Source organism: Chenopodium album, chromosome 12, assembly GCF_948465745.1.
Source record: "Chenopodium album chromosome 12, dcCheAlbu1.1, whole genome shotgun sequence".
In the NCBI taxonomy this organism is placed as follows: Eukaryota; Viridiplantae; Streptophyta; class Magnoliopsida; order Caryophyllales; family Amaranthaceae; genus Chenopodium; species Chenopodium album.
In genome coordinates, this window is record NC_137845.1 from 4,303,439 (window position 1) to 4,317,160 (window position 13,722).

The following is a 13,722-nucleotide window of genomic DNA, read 5'->3' on the forward strand; positions in this document are numbered from 1 at the left end:
ATTCTTTGTAATTCTTACTAAATAAACCAGTTATTTCATGAGAAATTAGAATAGAACGGTTACTCAAAGGGAAAACGTCCATAAATATATGATGAACATACAAACAACGATAAAACAAGAACCAAAAGCTAATACCGATAACTTGGGGAACCACACGCAACCTCAAGATTAGAAAAATCTGAAAACTTTGAATTAAATTAAAAACAAGCAAAGACAAAGCAACGATTGGCAAAGATAATTTACCGATAATTTAAAAAGTGTTGCTTTTGAATCATGTTCCACCTTGAGCCCTTCAATTTCTGTCAATATGCAAACAAAAATAGGGTATCAGAATTCGAGTTCAATCTTAACATTAAAGGGTTCTGAACTTATCATAATTTAGGGAGAAAAGTTCCAACTTTATAGTTCCATCCTAATTTAAAACCCATATTTTATTCAATTCAAATTAGGCTCATAATTTTGTTCTTGTCGTTATGATCATAGCATTAGTTAATCCTTACCCTTTTAAGAACCAGAAGTTGTGTTACTATTTGAAATCTACAGTGTGCTTCCGTTTATACCCTCAAGCTATTTTTTTATTTTCGAAAATGCCCTTCATGCTTGATTTCAGCACTTTGTCTTCTTGGTCTTGTTTCAGTCCTGCTTTTTCCCCTTTTCATGCTCCACCATTCAATTCTTCGATTTTCTTTCTCTCTCCTTTGAACCAGTCTTTCTCACTATCACTCCATCAGATGGAGTCCATCTTTCCTTTCTCACTTCATTTTCTCTCTCTTCATTCTCCAATCTGCTCTCATGAAAGAATGTTGAATTTTGCTTCAACATGAAAGACCTCATCACCAAGCATAGAGATTTCAATTCTGAATAGCAAAAGGTTTGCCTGATCGCTGCCATCTGTTGTATTCATCTGCGGTTCTAATTAAGAAGAGTGGCAAAAACAATTTCTCTCGTTACCTCCTTAATATTTTTCTTCCAGGTTAGATTGCTCTTTTGTATTATTTTTGGCAAGTATATTCATGTGAGTAGTTATGAGTTTCACTTTTACCTCTTGAAATTATATGACATTTTTTGGGAAGTTGAAGATTTGTACAGATTTTCTATTTTATTTTGTGAATTTTCTGCTTAATTGCTGGTTTTGTGCGAAATCCGTCGAATCGGATGGAAGTCTGGTGAACGAAGAGATCTTCCAATTGGGAAGTTGAATCGCTGATGTCGGGGGTAATGAACCCGAACCCTTTCCAGCCATTGAACCGCTTGATTGTGTGAACTTGAATACTTTGTTGGTAAAGCTGGATTTTTTTTTTTTTTTTAAAAAAAGGAAATTGCTATTGCTGCTGGCCGAAAAAGTGGACTGAGTCCTCTATTCTTGACAATTGAAACTTGAGTCCCCTGGTGTCGTCGAATAGCTCGTCAAAGACATCGGGGTATATGTCAGTTGATAGAGTATTGTACCATAAACCTATACAAATATGGCCAGCTTCATTTTGTACAAGTTTCTCGTTCAAAATATTCCCTCATTTTGACCAGTTCAATTATTCTGGTGATGGTATGACTTTTGTTATGGCTCAAGATGATAAATTTCTTTTAAATATTAGCCGTGGTGCTTATCGCTTCCCACTCTAATCCTAAATTTTGACTTTGTGGCGAAGAGATTTAGTTTAATTTCATATTAAGTACTGTTTAATCTGTTGATTCTAAACTATTTATAGTATAATTGGTCAGTACGTACTAATTTAAAGAGCATCCATCAAATTCTTGAAGGAATGGTGCTACTACCATACATGGACAGCTACACTGATGTTCATGCTATGTCAGATTATGACTAAAACTCATCTAAGCAATTACCCTGGCTAGGATTCAAGGCTGTGTTTTTATCCTTCAGTTGGGTGATCATCTGAATGAACCTCTAAACAATTGTCATATATAGCAGCAATGCCGGATACACTTTTCCTCATGAAATCTCGCTATACACTATCTTCTTGTGTTTCCTTGTATATTTTTCCCCTTTTTGATTGTTTGAACTTTGCAATGATTAACTTATTAGTAAGTGGTCACCCTCTCTGTTGATAAGTTATTAGATGTTTGAATACAAGGGCATATTTATAGTTTACTTTTGGAAAATGCTATTTAAGAATTCCATTGTTTTGTCAGATGATCAGAAAAAGGTTGAACATTTGTTGGGGTTAGAAGGTGCAAAAGAAAGACTACACCTATTTAAAGCAAATTTAATGGAAGAGGGTTCTTTTGATTCTGCTATTTCTGGGTGTCATGGTGTTTTTCATACTGCTTCTCCGGTTCCTTTTGCTGTCGATGATCCCCAGGTTTTTTTTGTTTCTTCTGAATTTTCTTATTGCCTGTTTACTTAATTTAATTATTAGTATCCGTGCCAAGAGGATATGTTGCGAACATTAAAAAAAAAACTCGGAGTAAGTATCAACATTAATGATGGAATGTTACAGTGTTAGGATTCTTAGAAGACTTAAAACAATGAGCAAGTTAGAAAATACTCGATAGAGGGATTATTTGCTATTTTTGGTAAGTGGGTAACGATGAGACTCGAACTTGCGAGGTATGTCATAATTTGATTTTTTTTTTTTAACTGATCATAACCTAGCTCTTAATCGTGATTAATTTGATGTTTTTCCTGAAATAATATATGCATATTCATGCTTTCTGGCTAATGGAATCTGCTTTATGTTCCCAGTTTCTATTGTTTTGATTGGACCTTTGCTTGAAATTCGATTAAGCATCAGCGTTCTATAAGGTTTACTTTCTGCTCATATGTGTTTCATGAACTTTCAATGTAATTTTATAGAAATGAATGGGTGAACTATATGTTTTAAATGATTAATGCTTATCAAATTATATTTAATTTGGCCAGTTGATGTAAAGATGCTATATTGAATTTGACAGTTGGGTGAAATTGGTATTTAGTAGGATCAATTCATATTGCAGAACAAAAAGGTTACAAATTTTTGCCAAAATCTGTAATATTTTGATTGATTATAGAGTTATTGTTAATATGTAATGATTTGGGAAGTTCATGTATTATGGAAGATGAAGGATTAAGAGCTGATGATTCTTTTTTTGATTTTTTTTGGATTTTAAGGGAGCTAAAGGATCTATTAATGGAGATGATCCTTCTGCATTTGATTAAAGGTAAACATGCTATTTTATTCTATCAATGGAGATGATCCTTGTATCTTTCTACATAAAATCATGCTATTTGATTATTTTTATTACTCTGGTGTTGGTTATTCATATGTTTGTTTCCGATGTTGGGTATATCGCTTTCTGTTATCGTTTTTTAGGTCTAATTAATTGTCTTGAAACCCGGATAGGAAAAGCTATGGAGGTACGATTTTATTTTTCGTGCCCTTTTCCTATAATTTGGGTTATAATGTGAGATTAATTGGGTTATGTTTGTGGGATGAACTGGGTTATTTTTCTTGCCTTAAAAAAGAGATATTTGGGATAAAAAAAAAATACTACTATTGAAATCAATTATAAAATCAGAAAGTCATGTTTAACCGCATGGATTAGATTATATTACCCATTGCTGCATTTATAACCTACTATATTACTCAATTGTACTGCATACTTTATTTGGGCATGCTGTTGCCTAGCATGGCTATCATGGATCTTGTTGGAATGATTTTTTAGTTGCTGTTATTGTTTGGTACAGACTTGATGCATGGATTTCTATTGACAATGCATTTTTTGTAGTTTGGAATGTAAGCTCTTCAGTTTCACTGTTTCTAGATTCTGCTGCTTCAAATTTAATAGATTTGAGTACTATGATGAAATCATTAGCTTGCTTAATTATTTGATGTCATTTCTTGATTGCTATGCCTGTGACTTGAACATAATTTGAAACATATGATCCCTGGGATCTTTTCTCATGTGTGTTCTCATTCTATGGAATTCTCTATCAAATACTTATTCCTTTTATGTTCTTGTCAGAGATCTCCTTAAGCAAGTGATTTTGAAATTGTCCCGTTTTGTCTAGGCGGTCGTTATAGCACAGAGAAGGACCCTTTTCCTTTGAGCTGATGTGACAATAGAATGTGTGTCATTTTCTCTCTTGTGTATATATCTTCAATGATCCTGAACATATAACGTTCGTGGCTGAACTATGGCGTGTGTTTTAAATTTTTAATAAACAAAGATAACATCCCTAACAGTTTATTTATGAAACTTGGACTTATGTGGTGAAACATGGGTCTCATTTCCATAAATTCTGTTTGACACATATAAGTATATAACTATTTATAATAAAGTGTGCAATAAGGTAATGATGTAAGACAGGTTTTTTAAAAAATAATTCAAAACTTGTTTATCTCTTCGTAGAAGCATATTTTTATGTTTTATTGGAATTAGTTTCTTATGGAACTTGGATATCCCCAAATTCCTATTTATTTGCTTGCAGCAATCAAGGTTTATTTAGATGCTATTCTTCATGTCAAGTTGCCGCTTTTTTGATGTTGATATACCAGACCTGGTTGATTGTAGTCACTGTAGATGTACTTTTAAAAAATAGCGGTGTTACAACTTCTCTAGGGTGAATGAGTTGGTTCAAAAAAAGAATTCTATAGTTTACATGTTGTTAAGCAGAATGACTTTTAGCTTTGGAAAGCTAAGGCAGCTAAAAGAAATAGCCAGTGTTAAATAAATAAGCCTTTGAAGCTGATGTGAATAATCCTACAACCATATTGAATGGGACCAAATGCTTTAATTAGAATTGTTAATTTTCATATGTGCTCTCTTGATTCCTCATTTATGATGGAAGCGAGGTGCGTTCAAATATGTGAAAGGTGTACATCAGAAGATGAACTTCTGAACTTAATTCTGATGCTGAGCCTTAAAATAAAATAATCAGTGCCTTCCAAATGCATTGCTGTGTTTAACACGTATTGTAGATTGCAAATATATATAATTACAAAAGCCTACAAGCTCTTTTTGTTGTAATTTTTTTTTTTAAAAAATTGTAGATGCTTTTGGTGCATTGAGGATTGAATATCATGTACTCAGCAACTATGGATGAAAGGGACACCCAAGATGTGGCTCCCATTAGTCAAGCAGCGGATATTCGAGCCCAAAATAAAGAAATTGAAAATTTGGTGGAGAGCTACAATGTATTGGAACCACGGGAGAGGGTTGCTAATCTACAGGTTTAATTTTATTCTTTAAATTTTGCATATTATTTTCCTTAATTTAGCTTTATTGTTATGTGACATTATGAATCATTGTTTGATTTTATACTGTTAGAATCTTTTTAGTTTGATGTTTTAAAGTCTTTTGTAGTGATTCACATGAATTGTAGTGATTCTCATTCACTGGGGAAAACAAAATCTATTCATATAATTCAATTAAGGTGTCTAATAAACTTGTATCCATGGTCTAAGGCTTAGTTGTTGGGGTGAGGATCTTAAATGACTGAGAAACCGAATAAACTTCACTTATATATCTCATATGCAGCTGCATATTTTGATGTATGTAGTATCCTCTGGTCTGAAATGTTGTTCTCTGGTTTGTTAAACCATATTGAGTTGTAGCAATCTAGCATAGTTTTGCTCTGTTTCACTATAAGCATATGCAAATTGTTTAGATGTATGTATATATAAAAATTATTGTTTTGTTTTTTTATTCCTATTAAATTTCTCTCTATTTATGTTGTCCCACCTAATGAAGCTTAAACACTTCTCCGTCCCCGAAAGAACGACCCATTTGGCCTACCTTTAGTCCTAAAAAGAATGACCCATTAGCATTAAAATACCCACCAATTTGCAACAATATTTTTGCAAAATTAGCTTCCCCATATAATTTTTTTTTTTTTACATATACTTTTATTACTATCTCTCTTTACTTTTTTGTAAATCCCATTTAAATTTATCTTTCCAATATTTACTTTTACTTATTTTATTTAACTTTATTAATACCCGCGAAATCAACCCAAAAGAGTCGTTCTTTCGGGGACGGAGGGAGTATGTAATCAAGGAGTAGGAAAACAATACTTTTTAAAAAGATTTTAAATAATTTTATTAAGGATGATGGAAAAAGGTGAGACCAAATTATACCCACCAAATTATCCATACATTGGGGAGTCGAGAGAGGGCGTGCGAAGAGAGAAGAGGGCATACCGGGAAATGAAAGGGGCCGAGAGAGAGAGAGGGGGGGTGGGGGGGGGCAGGAGACAAAGTGAGAAAAACAAGGGCTGGGAATGAGTTGGAAGAAGAGGGAGAGTGAGAGAGAGAGAGAGAGAGGGGGGGAGGAAGAGGGGGAAGGTGAGGGAGAGAGAGAAAAAATAGGGACATGGATGGGAGAGAGCGAGAGAGGACCATGGATAGAGGCATGCATCGAGAAAGAAGAACCCAAGATTGAGAAGGGCAGGATTCCGGGAAAGAGATATCGGAAGAGAGAAAATGGGTCAGGAGCACTATTACCAAATTCGTGGTTCACTTCGATACGTGGTACGGGTACGAGTTAATGGTTCGTGGTTTGGTCGATTTGGGGTTTGCTAGATTTTTGTATATAAAGTATTTTTTTCATATAAAAAATAAATAATGCAGTCTTTATTTATTAATAGTTTTTCTATAAAAAAAATTAAAATTCAACAAGTATAAAAGGGATAGCTAGAAAAGGTGGCGATCAGAATAATTAAAAAAATAAAATTACTTAATTGACCGGTCAAGTTATGTACTTGCCACATGTTTTTCTCTCTCCTCACCACACCCTTCACTTTAATCGTTTCCTAACTCTGTTTTCCCTAGCCATTTTCAACATCATTCTCCACCACTTCACATCGGAATTTTCAATGCCTTTTAGAGGATAGAATAGAGACAAAGGATTAGAAAGAAAGAAAGAGACCAAGAGAAATAGTATGTGGCCATGGGCTAATAAAGGAATGAATGAGTGATATGGGAACAATTTTGACCTATAATTTTCATAGGCATTAAAATGAGAGGCAAAATAGAAAGGAAGGAAGAGATGAGAAACAATTCGAGATACTGAGTGTTTAATTGTTGAAGAGACTTAGAAGCTATGGAGGAAGAAAATGGGAAAAAAAAAGGGATATGAAATAAAACAGGTAAAATTGCGAGTGGTTTAAAGGAAGGAAAAAGGAATGAAAACTGTTTAGGGGACCATCTTTAGTATGTAATCAAGGAGTAGGTTAACAATACTTTTCAAAAATAATTTAAATAAGGTGAGACCAAATTATACCCACCAAATTATCCATACATTATTGGGAAGTCAAGAGAGGGAGTGCTAGGAGAGAAGAGGGCATACCGGGAAAGGAAAGGGGCCGAGAGAGAGAGGGGGGGTGGGGGGGGCAGGAGACAAAGTGAGAAAAACAAGGGTTGGGAATGAGTTGGAAGAAGAGGGAGAGGGAGGGAGAGAGAGAAAGAGAGAGAGAAGGGAAGAGGAGGAAGGTGAGGGGGAGAGAGAAAAAATAGGGACATGAGAGAGAGCGAGAGAGGACCATGGATGGAGGCATGCATCGAGAAAGAAGAACCCAAGTTAGAGAAGGGCCGAGATTCCGGGAAAGAGAGAGGGGATCGAGAGAGAGAAAAAGGGTCAGGAGCACTATTATCAGATTCGTGGTTCGCTTCGATACGTGGTACGGGTACGAGTTAATGGTACGTGGCTTGGTCGACTTGGGGTTTTCTAGATTTTTTTATATAAAGTATTTTTTCATATAAAAAATAAATAATGTAGTCTTTATTTATTAATAGTTTTTCTATTAAAAAAAATTAAAATTCAACAAGTAAAAAGGGGATAGCTAGAAAGATGGCGATCAGAATAATTAAAAAAATAAAATTACTTATTGGCCGATCAAGTTATGTACTTGCCACATGTTTTTCTCTCTCCTCACCACACCCTTCACTTTTAATCGTTTTCTAACTCTGTTTTCCCTAGCCATTTTCAACATCATTCTCCACCACTTCACATCGGAATTTTAAATGTCTTTTTAGAGGATAGAATAGAGACAAAGGATTAGGAAGAAAGAAAGAGACCTAGAGAAATAATATGGGGCCATGGGCTAATAAAGGAATGAATGAGTAATATTGGAACAATTTTGACCTATAATTTTCATAGGCATTAAAATGAGAGGCAACAGAGGAAGGAAGAGATGAGAAACAATTCGAGATACCATTTTGAGTGTTAAATTGTTGAAGAGACTTAGAAGCTATGGAGGAAGAAAATGGGAAAAAAAAATGGGATATGAAATAAAACAGGTAAAATTGCGAGTGGTTTAAAGGAATGATAAAGGAATGAAAACTGTTTAGAGGACCATCTTTAGTATGTAATCAAGGAGTAGGTAAACAATATTTTTCAAAAAGATTTTTAATAATTATGTAAAACCATATATGTCAAGTATTAAAATATAAAAGATGGTGAAACAAGGTGAGACCAGATTATACCCACCAAATTATCTCAAGAGAGGGCATGCCAGGGGAGGGTATTCTAAAATTGAAAAATCATAAAAGGTGAGTGAAAAGCTGAAGAGATAGGTAGTTTAGAGGATAGAGAGATAGAGGGAAGAAAAAAAAAAAGAGAACCTTTAACCGGTTAGTTTGAAGTATAGGACAACTACAAGCAAGTAGGAAGATACTTCCTTAAAATTTACATAGCCTTTTAAATTAATGTTGAGGAGAGCAAGGTCATTGAGAAGCATGCTGCTGAGCTCTGCCTGTTGGCCGAGGACTGTGACCAACCTGACTATGTCTAATTGGTCAAAGCTCTGTGTGCTGAGCACAACGTTAACTTGCTTAATGTTCCAAGCGCCAAGACCCTAGGCGAGTGGGCTGGTGTAAGTTACTCTACTATTGAATTTCTTTATGTTAATTTTCATTTGTTGACCTTATTTTGTTGTTTGGATGGATAATGGGATTATTGTTTGCAACTCACACATGCTTTACAAGTGTTAAAATTTCTGATTGAGCGTTGTTATTTGATGTCAGAGATATCTTTCATCTTTAGATTAGCTAGCAGTTAATTTGGATATCATCCAAGCATAGATTTCTTCTTTTATATACCACAACTTTGTTGAGTTTTTGAGAAATATGCACAATGATGACCTTTCAATAAAGCTCATTTATGCTAATTTTTTTCCAATACTTCTGCAGCTTTGCAAGATTTATTCAGAGGGGAAAGCAAGGAAAGTTGTCGGCTGTTCATGCGTAGTAGTTAAGGTAGAGATCCCTTGTATTGTCTTTGTTGGTTGCTTGAAGAGATACATCTTTTTTGTGGGCTAACCATTTTTTTTTGCTTGCTGTTTCAGGACTTGTGCAGCAGCACATCAAGTCTCACTAAATCGCTCACATATGAGATTCCTTATCAGTTAGAGGGCTATAGCTCTGTAGTAATTTTTGTTTTGGAGTTGTGATTTGACCAATTTTACATAGTCAGGTTGTTGTGCAGGTTTTTTTTTTTTTGAAGGTACATGAGCTGTAAATGTGATTATGTGAAATGATATCTGAGCACTGTGCTGGAAGACAGAGAAATTAGGGGTTAATATTATCAATATTAATGTAACTAGGAAAAACTTGTATTTTATTTTATATATATATAAAAAAAAGCATTCATTGTATTTTATTATTTTTATTTTTATAAAATACGACGCTTAAATACCGAGCCCATATCCGTTTTTTAATAGAAAATCAAATAATGCAACATTATTAATAATTAAATAAAGCGAGTGTATCTAATTTACTTAGAATTCAAAGTACGTCGATAACAACACAACTCTTAGATATTAAAAAATTAAATAAAACGAGTATACCAAATCTACTTAGAATTCAAAGTAGTTACATTCGATAACAAAGCAGTTCTTATCTACAACCATTTTTTATAATAAGTAAAGCGAATTTAAATAACAAATTTATTAAACCCTGGATTTATTTACATCCAATTTTTGATGATTGGGCTATCGCGCGCGTGCGCGCGATGGCACAACTAGTAATTATAAAGTTATGATCTTTCACAGTTTATCAGAATTTATTTACAAACAATATAAAACTACAATTTTGATTATCAGATTTAAAGTTACAAACAATAATAGGCTTTGTTTCTGTCTGATCTCAACTCCTCCAGGAACTCGGAACTGAGATTCTGATACCCCTATCGGCAAGCTGAGAACCTACACAATGAGAAGAGGTTAGCTAACCCCGGGGTGATCCGGGGATAACCACTCCGATGATAAAGTCAGAAAGTATTTGAGAAGAGAAGACAAGTAAGAGAAAGAAAGTAGAGAGAGGTTAGAGAGAGAGAGTCATTAAAAAATTGTTTTTCTTAATGAGGTCTTACCTACTTATTTATAGTAATCTACCTTGACAGGTGGCTTTCACCCATGCACAACCTTTCGCGCCAAGTGTCGAGTTTCTGTTGCCACGTGTTAAATTGTGGCAGGCCGACATGTCCTCTTTCTGTAACATATCGGCGTCTTCTCGTGATCTGGTCACGTGCTTTCGCAAGATATCGGTCATGCCCGGATATCATCCCATACAATTAGCCCCCCAAGTGAGGACGTATGATCATTCATCATCGTGCTCAGTTAATCATGGGAGACATGCTGAACCTAACAGAACAAACTTTGGGTTCCACATCTCATTCTTCAGACTCTTCCCTAAATTGGAAATTTTGTTGTAACAACGTTTCTTGCACTCTATTAAGTACTGATAACATACAAGGTCAACTCATTATAAAGAACCTGGGAGCGAAAAACTCCGTTTTCCTCCCCAAGTGACCTTGTATGCTGATAACATACAAGGTCAGCTCATTATAAAGAACCTGGGAGCGAAAAACTCCGTTTTCCTCCCCAAGTGACCTTGTATGCTGATAACATACAAGGTCAGCTCATTATAAAGAACCTGGGAGCGAAAAACTCCGTTTTCCTCCCCATGTGACCTTGTATGCTGATAACATACAAGGTCAGCTCATTATAAAGAACCTGGGAGCGAAAAACTCTGTTTTCCTCCCCAAGTGACCTTGTATGCTGATAACATACAAGGTCAGCTCAGTGCAAAGTGGACGTTATGGTAGTGTAACCGTTTTTCTTCTCTTTTTTTTTTTGTTTGCTTGGGCGGGAAAATTTTTACACGTGTCACAAATCCTGCCGCTGCTTTTTGAAAAAGCTTGTCAATTAACAGCCGTCAGATCTCTGAACCGCCTTTCACTTCAATTGGCCTTTCAGTTTCTTCTCTTTAGATCAAAATTCCGCCATTTCCTCATTACTTCGCATTTTTTCCTAGTTTTTTTTTTCTGTCGAAAAAGTTTAAGTTACCGACCAAAGTTCTTTCCTTTCTTATCTTCTTCGCGTTCGGTTTGTGCATTCCGTCTCCTCAGGCGTATCTTCTCTTTCTTCGTCGTTTCCTTATCAGTTAGAGGCGTCAAATCCGCGATTTTCATCGAAGGTATTTTTGTACCCTAACCTCTGATTTTTCATGCCTTTTTTTTATTTTCTTATATTCAATTAAATGTCTGAAGATAGTGTTGAAGAGAATTTTCCTAACCTTAGTACTGCTAGGCGTCGTTTAATTAGGCAATCTTTAGGCAAAGAAACCGGTAGTAATCAGGGTAATTCGTCTTCCCTTTCTGATAATATTGACTATCCTTTTGAGACGTTATCTTCTGAAGAAGAAAAACGCGCTTTTATGATACATAGGACCATTGCCCACCGTGAAAGTGCCCTTCACCCTACTAACCCTGATATCCCTGCCGATACCGAAATTCTTGACGTTGAGCCTGTTAATGTCCGTTATCACTTACGCAGCTTTACTGGGAGACGATATTTTAATCAATACGGCACTAACGTTGGCAATATAGGTATAAACACTATGCCAAGGGTAAAGAGTACAAGTTATCAACCCCGAGCCGCCGCCCGTGAAGCCGCTGAGGCCGCCAAAGCAGCCAAAGCAGCTGAGGCCACCAAGGCAGCGGAATCTAGCAAAAGACCTGGACAAGGTCAGGTTGTAAGTTCTTCTGAAGAAGAACTTGAGGATGATATCCCTTTGACACCTGAAGAAGGTCCGTCATCTCCTGTTCATGATTCTGCCGTCAACTCAGTTTTAAGAGATGACGACGCTCAGGAAGACAGTGTAAATAACGAGAGTAGGGATAACCTTGTTGATTTAACGGCTGAGGTTATCCAGGAAGAGAATCTGGACGAGGGGTATATTTCTGAGACTGATAGGGCTGAGTTCCGACAACCTATGGTCCTTGCCGGCGACGGAAAAGTAGCAAAGGAAAAGATAAGTGAAGCTTTTAGGAAAACGGCAATTACAAAGGACTATTGTCGTCGTGTGAAAAAGTTCTTTAACTTACCTGATGGGTATGAGTTGTCTCTCCCTCCATCTGGAGCTTCAGTGTTGGATTGTCCAGCTGGTTCCGTTGCTGTTTACATGAAGCACTTGGATTTCGGCCTCCGCTTTCCTCTACATCCCTTTGTTGCTAAAATCTTGAAGGCTTGGAACGTTTGCCTGGTCCAGTTAGCCCCTCAAACCATTCGTGCCGTTATCGCTACAGTTTGGGTTATGCTATATCGGAACTTCCCTCTAACCCTTAATGTATTCAGGCGGCTTATTACCCTAAAGAGAGATGGTCAATCAGATGGGTGGTGGTCTTTATATACCCTACCTCATAAATATACCGTCCATCCTAAATTATCTAGCTGCAAAGGTTGGAAGGATAAGTTTTTCTTCATGTCAGTCCCAGAGGATTTTCCTTTGAGGAGAACTTTTTTCAAGCCTCATCCCCACTTTGATTCAGTCCCCGAGAGAGATCTCGGGAAACATGAAGAGAGGGCTGTCAATTACTTTGACATCTCTGAACATGATGAAGGTGACGGCAAGGTTCGTCTTATTCCTGCGGTGTGGGTGCCGAATGTGAGTTACATTCTGGGCAACGCGCCGCTTTCTCGTGTCGGTCTTTGTTGGACTGACCAGCATGGTATAGCTTATCCTTCTTGGCTTTATTATTCTTATTCACTAATTATTCATTTTCTTTTTTCATAATGAAAACGGCGTAGCCTACTTGTTTGGTGCTACCTTCTTTTCCCTTTTATTATTATTATTATTATTTTTTTTATATATATTCGCATTTAACTGATTGAATTTACACTCCTTTTCACCAGGTATTGATAAGTTGGATAACAGACAACTCGGCCTATCTGCTGACGGGACAAGGGTTATCAGGCGCTGCCCCAAAGCTTCCGACCCCTACGATACTCTTGCTTCCGTTTGCGGGCGTGCTCCAGCCATTAGTGCCAAGAGAAGAGCTGAGATCATGGCCGATGAAAATACCAAGAAAAGAAAACTAACACCTCTAGCCAATCGGCGAGGCGGCATTGCGATCTCCAGCCCCAGGCAACCTGAAGGGCGAGCCGAAAAGAAAAGGGAGCAATCGGCGCCCGAGAAGAAGAAAGACCAGTCGGTGTCTGAAAAGACCCCGACTGCTAACAAAGCTAAAAGCCCTGAGGCCGTTGTGAAGAAGGTTATTCAGGGTATCGAGGTCGAAGATCTCACTTCTGCTGAATCTCCCCGTCTACCTCAGTCAACCACCGTAATTGCTCCTACAACGGTTGGGTCGGATTCTAGCATCCCAGCCTTGACTTATCGGTCCAATCAATGGATTGAACGTGTTTCTGGAAGGTTTCCAGATGAAGTTCTGAAGGGGTTTGCTGTCCCTCCCGGCCATTCCGGCGACCGTTGGCAACCTGCCATGGAT

The 13,722-nt window shown here is 36.7% G+C and overlaps 1 long non-coding RNA gene across 3 annotated transcripts; it reads left to right on the top strand.

Annotated features, from left to right (window-relative positions):
- The first annotated feature begins 655 nt into the window (after positions 1–655).
- LOC145571692 (uncharacterized) lies at positions 656–9,349 on the top strand. 3 transcript variants are annotated; one of them, XR_014096615.1, is made up of 6 exons: positions 656–973; positions 2,149–2,318; positions 2,457–3,156; positions 4,989–5,168; positions 9,126–9,191; positions 9,281–9,349. It is a non-coding gene; the product is annotated as an uncharacterized LOC145571692 (long non-coding RNA). The 3 variants fall into 3 exon arrangements; XR_014096613.1 differs by having other exon boundaries at positions 656–2,318; XR_014096614.1 differs by having other exon boundaries at positions 656–2,318; positions 3,107–3,156.
- The last annotated feature ends 4,373 nt before the right edge of the window (positions 9,350–13,722 follow it).